The following is a 16,297-nucleotide window of genomic DNA, read 5'->3' as shown; positions in this document are numbered from 1 at the left end:
CGCCTAAAGACAGAAGGGCTGCAGTTAGTGGGCAGAAAGAAGAATGCAGCATCCTTCAAATCCTCTGATCACCCTTCTATTCCTGAAGCTGAAATTCCTCCCTCACCTGCTCCAACCCACAGGCCCACAGATGTATATCTGCCAAGCACAGGCGAGGGGTGGGTGAAGACAGGGGAGAGCCAGAGTCTAGGAAGCATGTGTACCCATTAACTGACAGCCCCTCTGGAGGAATGGCATTAGGGATGGGCAGGGAAGAGCTGGCCTGCAGCAGCACCCTCCCTTCTTCCTTCCAGCCTTTCCCTGGGCTCTGCTTGTATAATTTGCTTTCCCAAATCACTGCAACCAAAAGAGGCCAATGTAAGCGTGATTTAGAAGAGGACCTGGGACTTCTGGTCAAGATGGCAGTGTAGGTAAACGTGGTTCTCACCTCCTCCCACATCAGTATCAAAATTACAACTAAACTAAAGAACAAACATCATTCAGAACTGCCTGAAATTGAGCTGAATTAAGTGCTACAACTACGAAATCAGAGAAGAAGCCACATAGAGACTGGCTCCAGCATAGGGGAGGCAGCTTAAAAGGCACCAGAGACATATGGGGAAGAACTGAGTTGTTTGGCATCAGGGCGAAGGCTGGAGAGGAAGCTTTCTTCTGGACAGATGAGCTGGTGGAAACTGTTGTTCCTTTAGTGAACCCTTCCCCCACAGGGCCTACAGATGGGTGGCATGTCTGGGACTCCAGCAACATGGAGTTTCAATAAAGGGAAAAACTTTTTTTTTTTAATGACTCAATCACAGCAGAAGGGTGCACAGTTTACATGAGGAATGTACCTTGAAGGCCTAGCTGAGGTGATCAGGGAGGCTGTGCCACTGGACCCGACAGGACACCTACTATAATCAGCAACCCTAGGAAGCATAGGAGACATAGCAACTCTACCAAATACAAAGAAACAAACACAGGGAGGCAGGCAAAATGAGGAGACAAAGAAACATCCCAAATAAAAGGACAGAACAGAACTCCAGGAAACTAAAGAAAACAGAGATAAGCAATCTAACAGATGCAGAGTTCAAAACACTGGTTATGACTTCTGGTCAAGATGGCGGCATAGGTAAACGTGGTACCACGACCTCCCTCAACCACATCGAAGTTACAACTAAACTACAGAACAATCATCATTCAAAACCGCCTGAAATCAAGCTGAATGGAAGTCCTACAACTACGGAATTAAAGAGGCAGCCACATCAAGACTGGTAGGAGGGTTGGCGGCAGACGGGCTAGCCCCACACCCACACGTGGCGGATAAAAATCAGGAGGACACCTTGGCTGGGAAGGTCCTCTCTGAGGACTGAGGGGTCCCCGTCCCACACCAAATGCTCCGCTCAGGGTTCCAGTGCCAGGGAGAGAAGTCCCCATAACTTCTGGCTGGAAAAACCAGCGGGAACTGAGGCTCAGGGAGGCTAAGGCGGCAGGAACCCCAGGCAGCTCCTCTTAAAGGACCGGCGCACAGATTTTTCAGACTCACTCCCTCTAAGCTCAGAGGGGAGGCAGCTCAAGGGGCGCCAGAGGCATACAGGGAAGAACTGAGCTGTTTGGCACTGGAGCGAAGGCTGGAGAGGGGGCTTTCTCCGGGACAAATGTGCTGTCAGAGGCCTTTGTTCCTTTGGTGAGCCCTTGCCTGGGATGGCAGACAGTGGCCATATCTGGTACTCCAGCCACCTGGCTCACACTGTTTGCCCCGCCCTGGTGATTCTCTGAGGCCCTGCCCCACCCAACTTTCCGGCCCACCCAAGCTTTTGCCAGTAGCTTTACCACAGGATTGGCCCATCTTGGGTCCTGCTTCAGGTTTTCCTAAATTCTTTCAAACAAGTAGCATCTGGTCTCAGATAGCCCCATATCTCTCATTAAGTAATACATAGAAACAAACACAGGGAGGCAGCCAAAATAGGAGACAAAGAAACAGGTCCCAAATGAAAGAACAGAAAAAGGAGAGCAAAAGAACTAAGGGAAATGGATATAAGCAACCTAATAGATGCTGAGTTCAAAATATTGCTTATAAAGATGCTCAATTAACTTAGAACCTCAGCAAACTTAGTGAGGGCCTCAAGAGCATAAAAAAGGACCAGTCAGAAATGAAGGATGCACAGTCAGAAATGAAGGAGGCACTAACTGAAATAAAGTATAATTTACACAGATTCAATAGTAGAGTAGAAAAAACCAAGAAGAAAATCATCACTTTGAAATATAAGGAAGCAAACAACACCCAATCAGAACAGCAAAAGAAAAAAGAATCCAAAAAAATGAGGATAGTGTAAGGTACCTCCTGGACAACTTTAAGTGTACCAACATTCGGCCCTGGCCGGTTTGGCTCAGCGGTTAGAGCATTGGCCTGCGGTCCGGAGAGACCCGGGTTCGGTTCCCGCTAAGGGCATGTACCTCGGTTGCAGTTTGTCCCCGGCCCTGGTTGGTTGTGCGGGTGGCAGCCACTCGATGTGTCCCTTTCACATCGATGTTTCTCTCTCTCTCTCTGTTCCTCTCTCTCCCTCCCACTCTACCTGAACAAAAAGTGGAAAAATGTCCTCGGGTGAGGATAAAAAAAAAAAAAAAAAAAAAAAAGTGTACCAACATTCGCATCATGGGAATGCCAGAATGAGAAAAGAGAGATCAAGGAATTAAAAACCTATTTGAAAAAATAATGACAGAAAACTTCCCGAACTTGGTGAAGGAAACAGACATACAAGTTCAGGAAGCACAGAGAGTCTCAAACAAATGTACCAAAGAGGCCCATACCAAGACACATCATAATAAAAATGCAAAAGGTTAAAGACAGAGAATCTTAAAAGTAGCAAGAGAAAAGCAGTTAGTTACCTACAAGGGAGTTCCCATAAGACTGTCAGCTGGCCCTGGCCGGTTTGGCTCAGCGGTTAAAGCGTCGGCCTGCGGTCCGGAGAGACCCGGGTACGGTTCCCGCTAAGGGCATGTACCTCGGTTGCAGTTTGTCCCCGGCCCTGGTTGGTCGTGCGGGTGGCAGCCACTCGATGTGTCCCTTTCACATCGATGTTTCTCTCTCTGAACAAAGAATAAAAAAATAAATAAAAAAAAGTGAAGACTGTCAGCTGATTTCTCAAAAGAAACTTTGTAGGTCAGAAATATTCAAAGTGATGAAAAGCAATGACCTACAACCAAGATTACTCTATCCTAAAAAGCTAGCATTTAGAATCAATGAACATATAAAGAGTTTCCCAGACAAGAAAATGGTAAAGGAGTTCATCACCACCAAACCAGTATTATAGGAAGTATGGAAGGGTCTTCTTGAAGACAAAGAAAATAAAAAATATGAACAGCAAAATGACAATACATATCAACAATTGAATCTACAAACAAAATGAACAAGCAGAACAGAAACATACTCATAGATACAGAGAACTCTCTGTTGGCTGCCAGATGGGAAGGGGGTTTGAGGGATGGATAAGAAAGATGAAGGGGCCCTAGCCGGTTTGGCTCAGCGGTTAGAGCGTCCGCCTGCGGTCCGGAGAGACCCGGGTTCAGTTCCCGCTAAGGGCATGTACCTCAGTTGCAGTTTGTCCCCAGCCCTGGTTGGTCGTGTGGATGGCAGCCACTCGATGTGTCCGTTTCACATGGATGTCTCTCTCTCTCTCTCTTCCTCTCTCTCCCTCCCACTCTATCTGTACGAAAAATGTCCTCGGGTGAGGATAAGAAAAAAAAAAAGAAAGATGAAGGGGTTAAGAAGTACAAATTGTTTGTTAGACTGATAACCTCAAAGGGAAGGGGGAAAATGGGTCAAGAAAAGATAAACCAAAGAACCTATATGCATATATGTATAACCAATAGACACAGACAATAATGTGGGGAAGGCAGGAGGCAGGAGCAGGGAGGAGGGGGGTCAATGGGGAAAAAAGAGGGGACATTGTAATACATTTAACAATAAAGATACATTAAAGAAAGATTATACCCACAAAGCCCTAAATACTCCACAAATGTCATTTCTATAGTACATCTTTTCTACTTACAAATTTGTAGTAGTATGTTTTTTTAAAAAAGGAGCGAGAGGTGGAAGTTGGGGGAAAGAACAGTAAAGAGAAATACACTAGTCCGTCATCAATCCCAGTTGGTAACATGTAAAGGAAGAAAACCTTAACATCTCAAAAGGGTTGGGGGGCAGTGGGTAGTAGTAGGTATTATAGTTGTACTATAATAAGTTATAAAAGGCATTTTGTGCCCGGCCACTGTGGCTCAGTGGATTGAATGTTGTCCCATGGACTGAGAGATCCAGGTTCAATTCCTGGTCAGAGCACATGTCCAAGTTGCAGGCCTGATTCCCAGTAAGGGACGTGCAGAGGCAGCTGATAAATGTTTCACTTTCACATCAATTTTCTATCTCTCTCTCCCTTCCTGTCTCTCTCTAAAAAATCAATTAAAACATATTTTTCAAGAAAAAGGCATTTTGCTTCCCAAATAAACCCACTTGACCAGAATTAAAGACCCTTCTTTCTTCAGTGAACTTGAGCTTCTCCCACAAGTCTATACAGAATGTTCTTCTAGTTTTCACATCACTCTTATTAGCCTAAAGTTTAAAACTTTTTCACTTGCTTTCTCTCTCTTTTTTTTTTTAATAATCTAGGCAAGGAATTCAAGATACCAACTAGCCTTAAAAAGCAATTATTCTTGCCAGCATGTGTGACTCAGAGGACTGAGCGTCGTCCCACAGACAGGTCCCAGTTCGATTCCCGGAGAGGGCAAATGCCTGGGTTACAGGCTCATTCCCCAGTAGGGGGCGTGCAGGAGGCAGCTGATTGATGTCTCTCACAGTGATGTTTCTCTCTCTCCCTTCCTCTCCCTCTAAAAAAAAAAAAACTAATAACTTTTTTTTAAAAAGCAATTATTCTGATAAATGTATCTCAAATGAGTTAGAGAACTAGAATTTGTCTTGGTCCCTCATGAGTAGGCAAGCCCACTTAGCATGCATGCTAGACAAAGCTGTGATCTTTGACAATCAAAACATTAAGGACACAGTTTTTCCATGCCTGATTCTATCCAAATATTAAAAAGGGCTACTCTAATCGTCCTCTCTTTGCACTATCTATTTGTTTGTTATCCTATTCAGAGCTAAATTAAGTCACATATATATAAAAATCCTGGATTTAAATATTTCTCACAAAAGTTTAGATGCTAAGTTTAATGGCAATTTTCTTTGTTTTATCTGAGTTTTTTTGTTTTCTTTTTTGGTTATGGGGTTACATTGCTTTTATGGAGGAGAGAGATCACACTCTAACCAGTATCTAGTGGCTTTTTTTATTGACTGTAATAAAATCCAGAATCTTTGCCTCACTTTCCAATTCTTTTTTTTTTTTTTTATATACTCACCCGAGGACATTTTCCCATTTTTCTGTTCAGGTAGAGTGGGAGGGAGAGAGGGGAACAGAGAGAGAGAGAGAAACATCGATGTGAAAGGAACACATCGAGTGGCTGCCACCCGCACGACCGATCAGGGCCGGGGACAAACTGCAACCGAGGTACGCGCCCTTAGCAGGAACTGAACCCGGGTCTCTTAGGACCGCAGGCCGACGCTCTAACCGCTAAGCCAAACCGGCCAGGGCCTCACTTTCCAACTCTTATCAACTTTATTTATCACTATTCCTCAACTGGTTTTTATTCCAGACAAATTAATCTATGTGCTGGTTTCTATATAATATATTAATTCCCACTTATGTCCTGGCACTGTTATAGAAGACACAGACATGGTAGAATAAAAGATAATACAGTTATGGCAGATACATATCAACTTTGATAACTACCTCTTGTTTAAAATCCCAAAGACAACTTTCAATATAAACACAACCTCTTATAGTCCATTCTTTCACTTAAGTGTCCTTTTAAGTAAAGAACAAAGGCTACCCAGTACTGTAATGCAAGTTATAAAAATAAATGTGACATGACACCCACTTTCCGATAGGGAGAACACTGAGCAGGATGTACTCTGCCAGTTCTTTACTAGACCACAACAGCATCTAATTACAGAGTTGTAAATAAAATAAAATAATAATAATAATAATTCTTTATTAACTACATATACCCTAGAAGCTATGCTAAACATATTACAGATGTACATTATCTTATTAATTCCTCAGCATAGCCCTAAAATGCCTACTATTATTCTCCCTGTTTTAAAGATGAGAGAACTGACGTTTAGAAAATTAGGGTAGCCCTAGCCGGTTTGGCTCAGCATTTGGAGCATCAGCCTGTAGACCAAAAAAGTCGTGGGTTCGATTCCGGCCAAGGGCACATACCTCAGTTGCAGTTCATCCCCGGCCCTGGTTGGAGTCGTGCGGGAGGCAACCAGTCGATGTATTTCTCATATAGATGTTTCTCTCTCTCTCCCTCTCCCTGCCTCCCACTCTATCTGAAGTTAAATAGAAAAATATCCTAGGGCAAGGATTTTTTAAAAAGAAAGAAAATTAGAGTAAAATATACAGAAAGAAAATTAGAGTAAAATATACAGAACTATTAACTACCAAACCCAGAATTTGAACCTGGATCCATCTGGGTTCAACACAAAGCTCTTATTCACTACCCTCTACAGCATTTTTATTGTTTGCCATTGTAGAAATGAGAGTTGGCCCAGAGGAAATGGATGACTGATAGTGTAAGTGCTACCTTCTAGAAGAAGGCAAGTAACACCCAAAAAGTTGAATGTCTTAGGGTAGCCGAGGAAATTGCTGCTAGATGTCAATATATCTCCCCCCTTCAAAAAAATTCAGGTATCAAAATGAAAAGTTTGTGAGTCTAGAAACTAATCCTCTAAATTGGCTCCATCAATAACAATGTTACATCTTAGGTTTTGCTGTTACATTTTCTCTATCTGCACAACATAAAAACAGTATAAAAGACAATATTTATAAATACATTTCAGGTTTGCTAGACAATGCTAAGACGAGGTAGTACTATTTTCTTCCTTTTTTCTGTAATTTTACTTTTCCACCCATGCTTTTGAACCAAATGAAGACCAAAACTGTACTGTTGCTGAAACTTGTATACCTTCACTCTTTCTCATACTTTATTCTCATATTACTTATTAAAAAGGCTTTCCTTCATTCCATTTTTCTCATAAGCATTTTAATATTTATGTGTTATGGGAAAATGCAATTCCTTTCATCATAAGGCCATACAAATTCCTACATCCTTAATTATCTTCTTTACAATTGCTTTTAGCCCTCTAAAAATTAAATTCCAAACTAGTCAAAGTTTGGAGCTGTCTATCTATAAGTGCCAACATTAAGCTATCTACTGATAATCCATGTAAAGTATACTGTTCCTGCCCTGGCCGGTTTGGCTCAGCGGTTAGAGCGTCGGCCTGCGGTCCAGAGAGACCCGGGTTTGGTTCCCACTAAGGGTGCGTACCTCGGTTGCAGTTTGTCCCCGGCCCTGGTTGGGTCATGTGAGTGGCGACCACTCAGTGTGTCCCTTTCAAGTCGATGTTCTTTCTCTCTCTCCCTCCCACTCTATCTGAACAAAAAATGGAAAAATGTCCTCGGGTGAGGATCAAAAAAAAAAAAAAAAGTATACTGTCCTTACTTACACTATATAAAGAAATAAATTCAAAATGAATCAAAGACCTATACTTAAGAGCTAAAACTATAAAACTCTTAGAAGAAAACATAGGGAAAAAGCTTTGTGATACTGGATTTAGAAATGAATTCTTGGAAATGTTACCAAAGGCACAGGCAACAGAAGAAAAAAAAGAGATAAATCAGTCTTCATCAAAATGTAAAACTTTCATGCATCAAAGGACACTATCAAGAGAGTAAAAGGATAACCCTTATAACAGGAGAAAATATTTGCAAATCACATATCTAATAAAAATATATAGAGAACTTTACTTCAACAAAACCAATTTAAAAATGGGTAAAGGACTTGAGCAGACATTTCTCCAACGATATAGACAATAAGCATATGAAAAGATGTTCAACATCACAAGTCATTAGGGAACTGTAAATCCAAATCAAAATGAGATACCACTTCACACCCAGTAAGAAAGCTACTATCAAAACAAACAAAAATGGAAAATAACTAATGTTGGAGAAGGTGGGGAAAAATTGGAACCCTTACCTCTTGCTGGTGGGAATGCAAAATGGTGCAGCCACTGTGGAAAACAGCTTAGCAGGTCCTCAAAAACCTAAATACAGAATTACCATCTGCATTCAGCACTGCATGCCTCAATATTTACCCAAAGGAACTGAAAGCAGACACTGGAAAAGATACCTGTGCTCCAGTGTTCACTGCAGCATTATTCACAATAGCCAAAAGGTGGAAACAACTCAAGTACCCGTCAAAAGAATGGACAGGCAAAATGTGGCACAGTCAACCCTTGCCACTTCGCACTTCGACTTTCGAGGCTTCACTGTATCGCGTGTCTGAAAAAACACGATAGTACTATACCATACTATATTTGAAAAAACTGCTATAGTATACTATACTATATTTGAAAAACCACGATAGAGTAAAGCCACAAAAGTCAAAGCAAGAAGTGGCAAGGGATGACTGTATAGTAAATAAAGAATCCTACTTCACGGAAATTCATTTGGTAGAGTCTGGATAAATGAGGGCCGTCTGCATATATATAAATGAAATGATTCAGTCATAAAAAAGAATAGAATTATAATAGATGCAACATGGATAAACCTTGAAGACATTATGTTAAATCAAATAAGTCAGACATAATGAAAAAATATTTTACAATGCTACTTATATGAGGTACCTAGACTAGGCTAATTCATAAGCTAAAAAGTAAATCAGAAGTTACCAGGTGTGGCAAAAGGTGAAATAAGGATTTATTGCTTAATGGTTATAGCTTCTATTTGGGGTAAATAAAAAATTTTGGAAACATAGTGGTGATGGCAACATTGTGAGTGCAATTAATGCCAGGAAACTCTTAAAATAATAGAAAAGGTAAATTTTATGTTATGTGTATTTTATAATTTTTAAAAACCTACAAAAAACAAACAAACAAAAAAAAACCCCACACTGTCCTTATTCTAAGTCCTTAAATGGACAACAAAGTTCTAATACAAAAGAAAGTATCTGAATCTCAGTACAAAGTGCTCTCTAAAAAACTTTAAATGGATGCTTACAAATCAAAATAATACTTAGAATCCTGAAGACAAAATGTCATTATTTTTGGTTCAAATAGACTAAACAAAAGTATTTTGTGGTATAGCTTACACTTATTTTTGGTAAAAAAATTTTTTTTTTCCTTATTGATTTTAGAGAGAGGAGGGGAGAGGGAGAGAGAGATAGAAACATCAAGACAGAACATGAAAAGATAACTCCTGCATACCCCCCACTGGGGATCAGGCCCACAACCTGGGCATGTGCCCTAACTGGGAAGTGAACCAGCAACCTCTTGGTGCACAGGTCGATGCTCAACCACTGAGCCACACCTATAGCTGGGCTATAGGATACTTTTTTTTTTTTAATCCTCATCTGAGGATATTTTTCCATTTATCTTCAGATAGAGTGGCAGGGAGGGAGAGAGAGAGAGAGAAACATCGATGTGAAAGAGACACATCGACTGGCTGCCTCCCACAGGACGCTGACCAGGTCCAGGACAAACTGCAACCAAGGTACGTGCCCTTGACTGAAATTGAACCCACGACTCATTGGTCCATGGGCCGACACTCTTAACTGCTGAGCCAAACTGGCAAAGGCTATAGCTTACATTTTTAAAGGTTGAGGATTACTTGAAGACTTTTTCCTTGTTGTCACATTATTCATTAATTTGGTAACTTCATACTACTTACATGATTATTATGACTATTAAAAACGTATGCACTATTTCCCACTACCAGAAATGAGCAGTTATAAATAAAGGCAGGCAACTAGCATAAATTCTGTATTGTCTGACTGGAATCAGATTTATCAGTATGAACTCATGGTTTTTAATACACACACTGATTAAAAGATATAGAAATAGCCTTGGCCATTGTGGCTCTGTGGCTGAGCATGACCCATGCATGCACCAGGACGTCGCCAGTTCAATTTCCAGTCAGGGCACATGCTGGGGTGGTGAACCAAATCCCCATTAAGGGGCATGCAGGAGGTGGCCAATCAATGTTCTCTCTCATCGACATTTCTATCTCTCTTTCCCTCTCCTTCCTTTCTCTCTAAAAATCAATAAAGAAAAAAAAGATACAGAAATAAACAGATGTTTACATATGCATGAATTAGTATTCATATTAGTATTCATACTTCTAGTTCTGTCACTGAGAGGGCCTAGCAGCAATGACATCCCCGTGACAATGAGCAAACGTAGCATCCAGATCTTGGTTTCTAAATATCATTCTCCAATAGAATGAACCAGAGCTCCTTGGAGAAATGATTGATTCCAGGGCTACAGCAGAGAAAATATAAGATCCTAAAAAGAAGATGGAGCATGTTGAAAAGACAAAGAGCCAATCTGAAGGCCATAGCTGAAACAATGTGAGCAACAAAGTAATGATACTATTACATTATAAACCGTAGAATAAAACAAATATATATATATAACTTAATACTGATATAAACAAATTACTGAACAAATAAAGGTGGCAAGGGGACAGTTCTCCCTCACAGAAGAAATCCAATTAATGAATGTAGAAGGAAATAAGAAAAATATAAAATCCCCATCAGGCGAAACCCACTATAATTTTTACAGGAAAGATCTACCAAAGAATGCTGCAACGAGGGGGCAAAAGTTTGAGAACAAGAAATCTGCATAGTTTCAAAGAAACTCTCTAAGATAGCTAGTACTTACAAAGAGAAAAATATTAACTTCACAAGTAGAGAAGTTTAACAGACACAACCTTAACCAAATGAGAGTTAACATCATCTCTATTAGGTTATACTGCTATCCTGTATCCTGTGATAATAATACACTGAGTAAGATGCAACATCGCTGCTGTAGTATTTTGCCAAAAATACACAAATTCAATCTAATAATGAGAAAACAGCAAACTCAGATTGAGAGACATTCTACAAAATAACCGATCACACTCATCACAAGTGTGAAGGTTATGAAAGATAAGAAGACTGTCACAATCAGAAGAGTCTAGAGATAAAAAAAAAAAAAAAAAAAAAAGCAAGCGCCCTGGCCGGTTTGGCTCAGCGGTTAAGAGCCTAGGCCTGCAGTCCGGAGAGACCCAGGTTCGGTTCCTAAGGACACGTACCTCGGTTGCAGTTTGTCCCCGGCCCTGGTTGGGTTGTGTGGGTGGCGACCACTCGATATGCCCCTTTCACATCGATGTTTGTCTCTCTCTCTCTCCCTCCTACTCTATCTGAACAAAATATCAAAAAAATGTCCTTGGGTGAGGATAAAAAAAAAAAAGAAGAAGAAGAAGAGCCTAGAGAGTCACAACTAAATGCCATGTCTGCTCCTGGATTGAATCCTGAATCAGAAAAAGGACCTTGGTGGAAAAACTGGTGAGATTCAAATAAGGTCTGTAATTTAGTTAATAGTATTATACCAATGTAAACTTCCTGGTTTTCATCACTGTGTTCTGGTTATATTAGTTAATATTAGGGAAAGCTGGGCGAAGGGTATACTTGAGCTCTCTGCACTTTGGCAACTTCTCTACAAATCTAAAACTATTTTTAAAAAATGTTTTCTTTTTAATGTTAAGTATCTTGTATTTTTTCTCCTTCAACTAAATTAAAACAAAGTTGAGAAATTCAACAAATAATTATATAGGGTAAACCCAACATTTCATTATTTGAAAAGCAACCTACATTATAACAAGACTTAAGTCATTGAGTTAATAGACACTTATAAATATTTCCTGTATTCCAGACCTCTACCAAGTGCTAGAAATGTTGCCCTCAAGAAGCGTACAGCTGATAAAAGAAATAAAATGATAAACTGTCAACCTGATTGATGAAAAATTCTGACACACACACACACCCACACACAGACTATAATCTAATGATTAAATAACAAAAGTAATATCATTTACAATGTTAAAGTGTACAAATAAAAATCCTTTGGATAACTAAATCTTCAAATAGGACATTAACACCTATACATTTAGAGTTTAAATAAGCTTAACAAACTCACTACAGATATTTCACAGTGGTCTTATATGTAATAATTAGTGTCTAATGCTTCAGAAAGTACTATTAAATATTTTCTAACAAAAATTATATTTCTCCAAGGTAGAAACTAGCTGCTTACATTAATCTCAGGCAAAATAGAATAAAAAAGAGGTAACAATAACAAAAATAACTACAAAAATCAAACTAAACTAAACAGTTCTTAAACCAAGAACAATCTCAGAAAAAAAAATAGGTATATCAATTTGTATAGAAAGAATCTGGCTAAAGACAGCTAACTGAAAATCAAAATGGCATCTAATACAGAAAGTATTATAAATTCAGTAGGGAACACAATATGAGTCCAGATTTTTATTTCTTCAAAGTAATAATGCTTAAAGTAACTTACAGAAAATATTCCATCTCCCCTCTCCAGGTGACTCAATCAACAGGATTCAAATGCACCCCAAAAATTGTTACAGATGCTAATATCATGATCTTACTCGTTTCAAAACTTTTAAGAATCAAAAGAACTGCATTGTTCCAGTATCTCCAATAGGCCTTTACAAATCAAAGTAGTAACATAGGATGAATCTGGATATTAAAATAGTAACACAAATATGCTAATGTCTGCAATGTAATAGAAACATTACTGTTAAGATTCAAATGGGGGGGGGGGACTTATATGCATGTATGCATAACCATGGACATAGACAACAATGCTAGGGATGGGGAGGGCTGGGATCAGGAGGAGGGTGTCAATGGGGGAAAAAGAAGAAACATCTGTAACAAAAATAAATTAATTAAATTTAAAAAAATTTTTTAAACAAAAACAAAATATTAAATGGAAAATTCCATTCTAAAGAATTCATTAAACAAACCTACGCAAGAAGCCAGATCATGCTAAACAGATAGTGTGATTAACTGATTACTGAGAGAGAATTCAGTAATATACCTTATGAATCAGTAATTTGTTATAAATCTCATGGTAACATTCCAAATTTCTGCTTGTTTTTCCAAGATTTAACATTAGCCAGTCAAAAGTCTTCAAAATATTAAGATTCAACACCTGACCTGTCATCAATTAACTTGAATTTGACTAACAGTACATAACAAGAAAACACTGCTTTAAATAATAATCAAATATTTTTCCAGCATATAAAAAAGACAGGCAGATAAGAAAGGGGGAACACAAAAGAAAAAATGCAAACTCTTATAAAAAGTCTCACAAAAAGTTCTTTAAACAACCCCACATCTGTAGGTTCAAAACTCAGAGGGCAAGGATAAAGTCAGAAAATGTTGCCCTGCCTGCCCCATTACTTTCTCTTCTGCTTCCTTAGGTGGTCCCATCCTGTTTCATAACTTTTAAATATTATTCAATACTCTTTTAAAAAAAATTGCAAGGTGTCAAAGCAGGTGAAGCATGCTATCACTTTTGCAAAGTAGGGGGAAGAATATATACATATTTGCTTAAACGTGAACAAAATATATCTTTGGAAGTATATGTAAAAAAAACCACTAATGTTGTTTTGCTCCAAGCAAAACTGGTGATAGAAGACAAAAAATAGGGGAGATTTTCATTCTATACCTCATCAAACATTTTAAATTTTGAATCATGTGAATGTTTTATTGTTTTTCTAACCCACACCCCAAGGATATTTTTCTATTGTTTTTTTTTTTGATAGAGTGGGAGGGAGGGAGAGAGAGAGAGAAACATCAATTGGTTGCCTCCCACACAACCCCGACGGGGGTCAGGGATTGAACACTCAACTGAGGTACATGCCCCTAAACGGGAATCAAACCTGAGATTCATGGGTCCGTGGGCTGACGCTCTAACTGTTGAGCCAAAGCACCAGGCCTGAATGTACTTTTTATTTAAAACATAGATATAATAACCCAACAGATAAATGTTGACTCCCCATCTCTTTCCTTACCAGAATTTAAATCCCATGAAGACAGAGATTTTTATCTATTTTCTCACTACTAGAGCCCCACTGCCTGGTCCATAGCTGGTGCTTGAAAAAGATTTGAATGAATGACTCCTTAATTTCTCCACTAAATTCCAGACTTATATATCTATTTGTCTACTTCTAACCACCACTTGAATATCTAATAGTTTCTACTTAGCATGTCTAATCCCACCTTATCTACATAAAACCTGCTTCCCTCACCTCCTTCTTCCCCATCTCAATACATGGCATTGCCATCCTCCAGTTAAAGCCGAAAATCCAAGAATCACCAGTCCCATTTGCACTTCCATACAAACTACAAATTTTTTATTTGTCTCTAATACTCCAGTTACTACTCTATTCAGCCTGCCGTGGCCTTCTCATTATCTTCCTGCTTCCTTTTTTTTTATCACATCTCCTCCACAGTCAGACTGTAAATCAGGCCCTATTACTACCAACTTTGAAAAAATTTCAATAGCTTTTCAATGCACTTTAAAATTAAAAGCCTTACCCTGGCTAGTCTGGCTTAGTGGTTAGAGTATCGGCCCAAGGACCAATGACTAACAGGTTCGATTCCAGTCAAGGGCACGTACCTCGTACCTTGGTTGTGGTTAGTCCCCAGCCAGCCAGGGTCCAGCTCATGCAGTAGGCAACCAATCCATGTGTCTCTTTCACATCGATGTTTCTCTCTCTCTCTCTCTCTCTCCCTCTCCCTCCCTCCCACTCTGTCTGCAGATAAATGGAAAAATGTCCTCCAGTGAGAATTAAAAAAAAAAAAAGCCTTGCCCTGGCTGGTTTGGCTCAGCGGTTAGAGCGTCTTGGCCCTCAGGCTGAAGGGTCCCAGTTTTGATTTCTGGTTAAGGGCACATACCTGGGTTGCAGGCTCAATCCCTGGCCCTGGTAGGCTCGTCTGGGAGGGAACCAATCAAATGTGTCCGTTTCACATCTCTCCCCCCCCACCCCTCCCTCTACTCCTCCCTATCTAAAAATCAATGAAAAAACAATCTCAAGTGAAAATTAACAAATAAATAAATAAATAGAAAATAAAAAATAAAAACTAAAGGCCTTTAGACAGAAAGACCTCACATAATCTGACCTCTGGCTGTGATCTTATCTTTCACAAGGGCTTTCACTGAGCATCTTTCAGTTTGCTGAACCCAAGCTTGATACTACTTCTGGGCATTTCCATTTTTTGTTCCCTCAAACAAGAACACTTCAGTCGGATTTCCAAAGGCTAAATACCTCTCACTTTTCAGATAACAGGTCAAAGGTCATCTCAGACAGGGCTTTCCTGACCACAGCATCAGAAGTGGTCTCCCACTCAGTACCACAACTCCCTATTTTATTTCCTTTATAACATTTATGATTCTCTGAAATTATTTTTATTTCTCATTTATTGTCTATCTCTCCCTCCTCACCACCAGAATCAAAACTCCAGGGCAGAAATTTCAGTGTCTTCTGCTTGGCATAAGAACCAGGTACTTAATAAATATTTAACTTATAGAAAAGGCAAAACTGACTTTAAAGAAGGTCCACAACATTTACTTTAGTGACAAACTGATGAACGTAAAACACATGGATAAACTAACTTCATACTTATAAAACATGGAAAAATCACCAAAGGGTAGAAGGTGAAGTAAGAGTATTTCAGATGCATGTGAACACTGAAACACATAGAAAAGGTATTTTTCACATACTGTATGCATGTGCATTGTAGAAATGTTCTGCTACTTGTAAACAATTATCTGGAAAAAAAATTTTAAGAGGATAACTCAAAGCACTGTGTACATCTGTTATTTCATCTGTGACTCTTTTGGAGTCAAAAGAGGTAAAGTATAGCCAATCTGCTCATTTATCTGTCTTGAAAAGGAGTATAAAATTCTGAAGGGCAATGGTAGTCTTTTGAGTGTTTTAAAATGTCTACTATGTAGTCAGTAGTCAATCAGAACAAAGTGATTACTTCCTATAGTGTACTCTAAATGTCGGTTTGGGGCAGGTCTAGTAAAAAGATTTTTATAGTATAAAGTCAAAGAGCCTAGAGAGAATGTTAACAGTTTATATCTTATTATCTTCAAAATTTAAACTTCCAAAGTACTGCCCTTCAGCTAGTAATAGTAATCCATGGGGGGAAGATTTAATGATAAGTCTGCAATTCACAGATGTTTTATTTATATGCACGTATTCTGGGGGTGACAGGGAATGATCCAGCTTCCCTAGTGTGTTAAGCGCTCTGAAGAAAGTATAAGGATCTTATTTCACCAAACCCTAAG

At 39.2% G+C, this 16,297-nt stretch overlaps 1 protein-coding gene across 2 annotated transcripts in view; it reads right to left on the bottom strand.

Moving 5' to 3' along the window:
- CUL2 (cullin 2) overlaps window positions 1-8,198 on the bottom strand; it is a 135,031-nt gene extending 126,833 nt beyond the window's left edge. The window contains exon 1 of one of the 2 annotated variants that reach the window (XM_036259174.1): window positions 8,125-8,198. The gene's annotated coding sequence lies outside the window, so the exon portion shown is untranslated. The remainder of the gene's footprint in view (window positions 1-8,124) is intronic. The other variant, XM_036259181.1, reaches the window with a different exon arrangement.
- Window positions 8,199-16,297: the final 8,099 nt, after the last annotated feature.

This window comes from Molossus molossus, unplaced genomic scaffold (genome assembly GCF_014108415.1).
Source record: "Molossus molossus isolate mMolMol1 unplaced genomic scaffold, mMolMol1.p scaffold_m16_p_1, whole genome shotgun sequence".
Taxonomy (NCBI): domain Eukaryota; kingdom Metazoa; phylum Chordata; class Mammalia; order Chiroptera; family Molossidae; genus Molossus; species Molossus molossus.
Note: the sequence above shows the minus strand (reverse complement) of the source record. Positions and strands in the feature narration are given on the sequence as shown.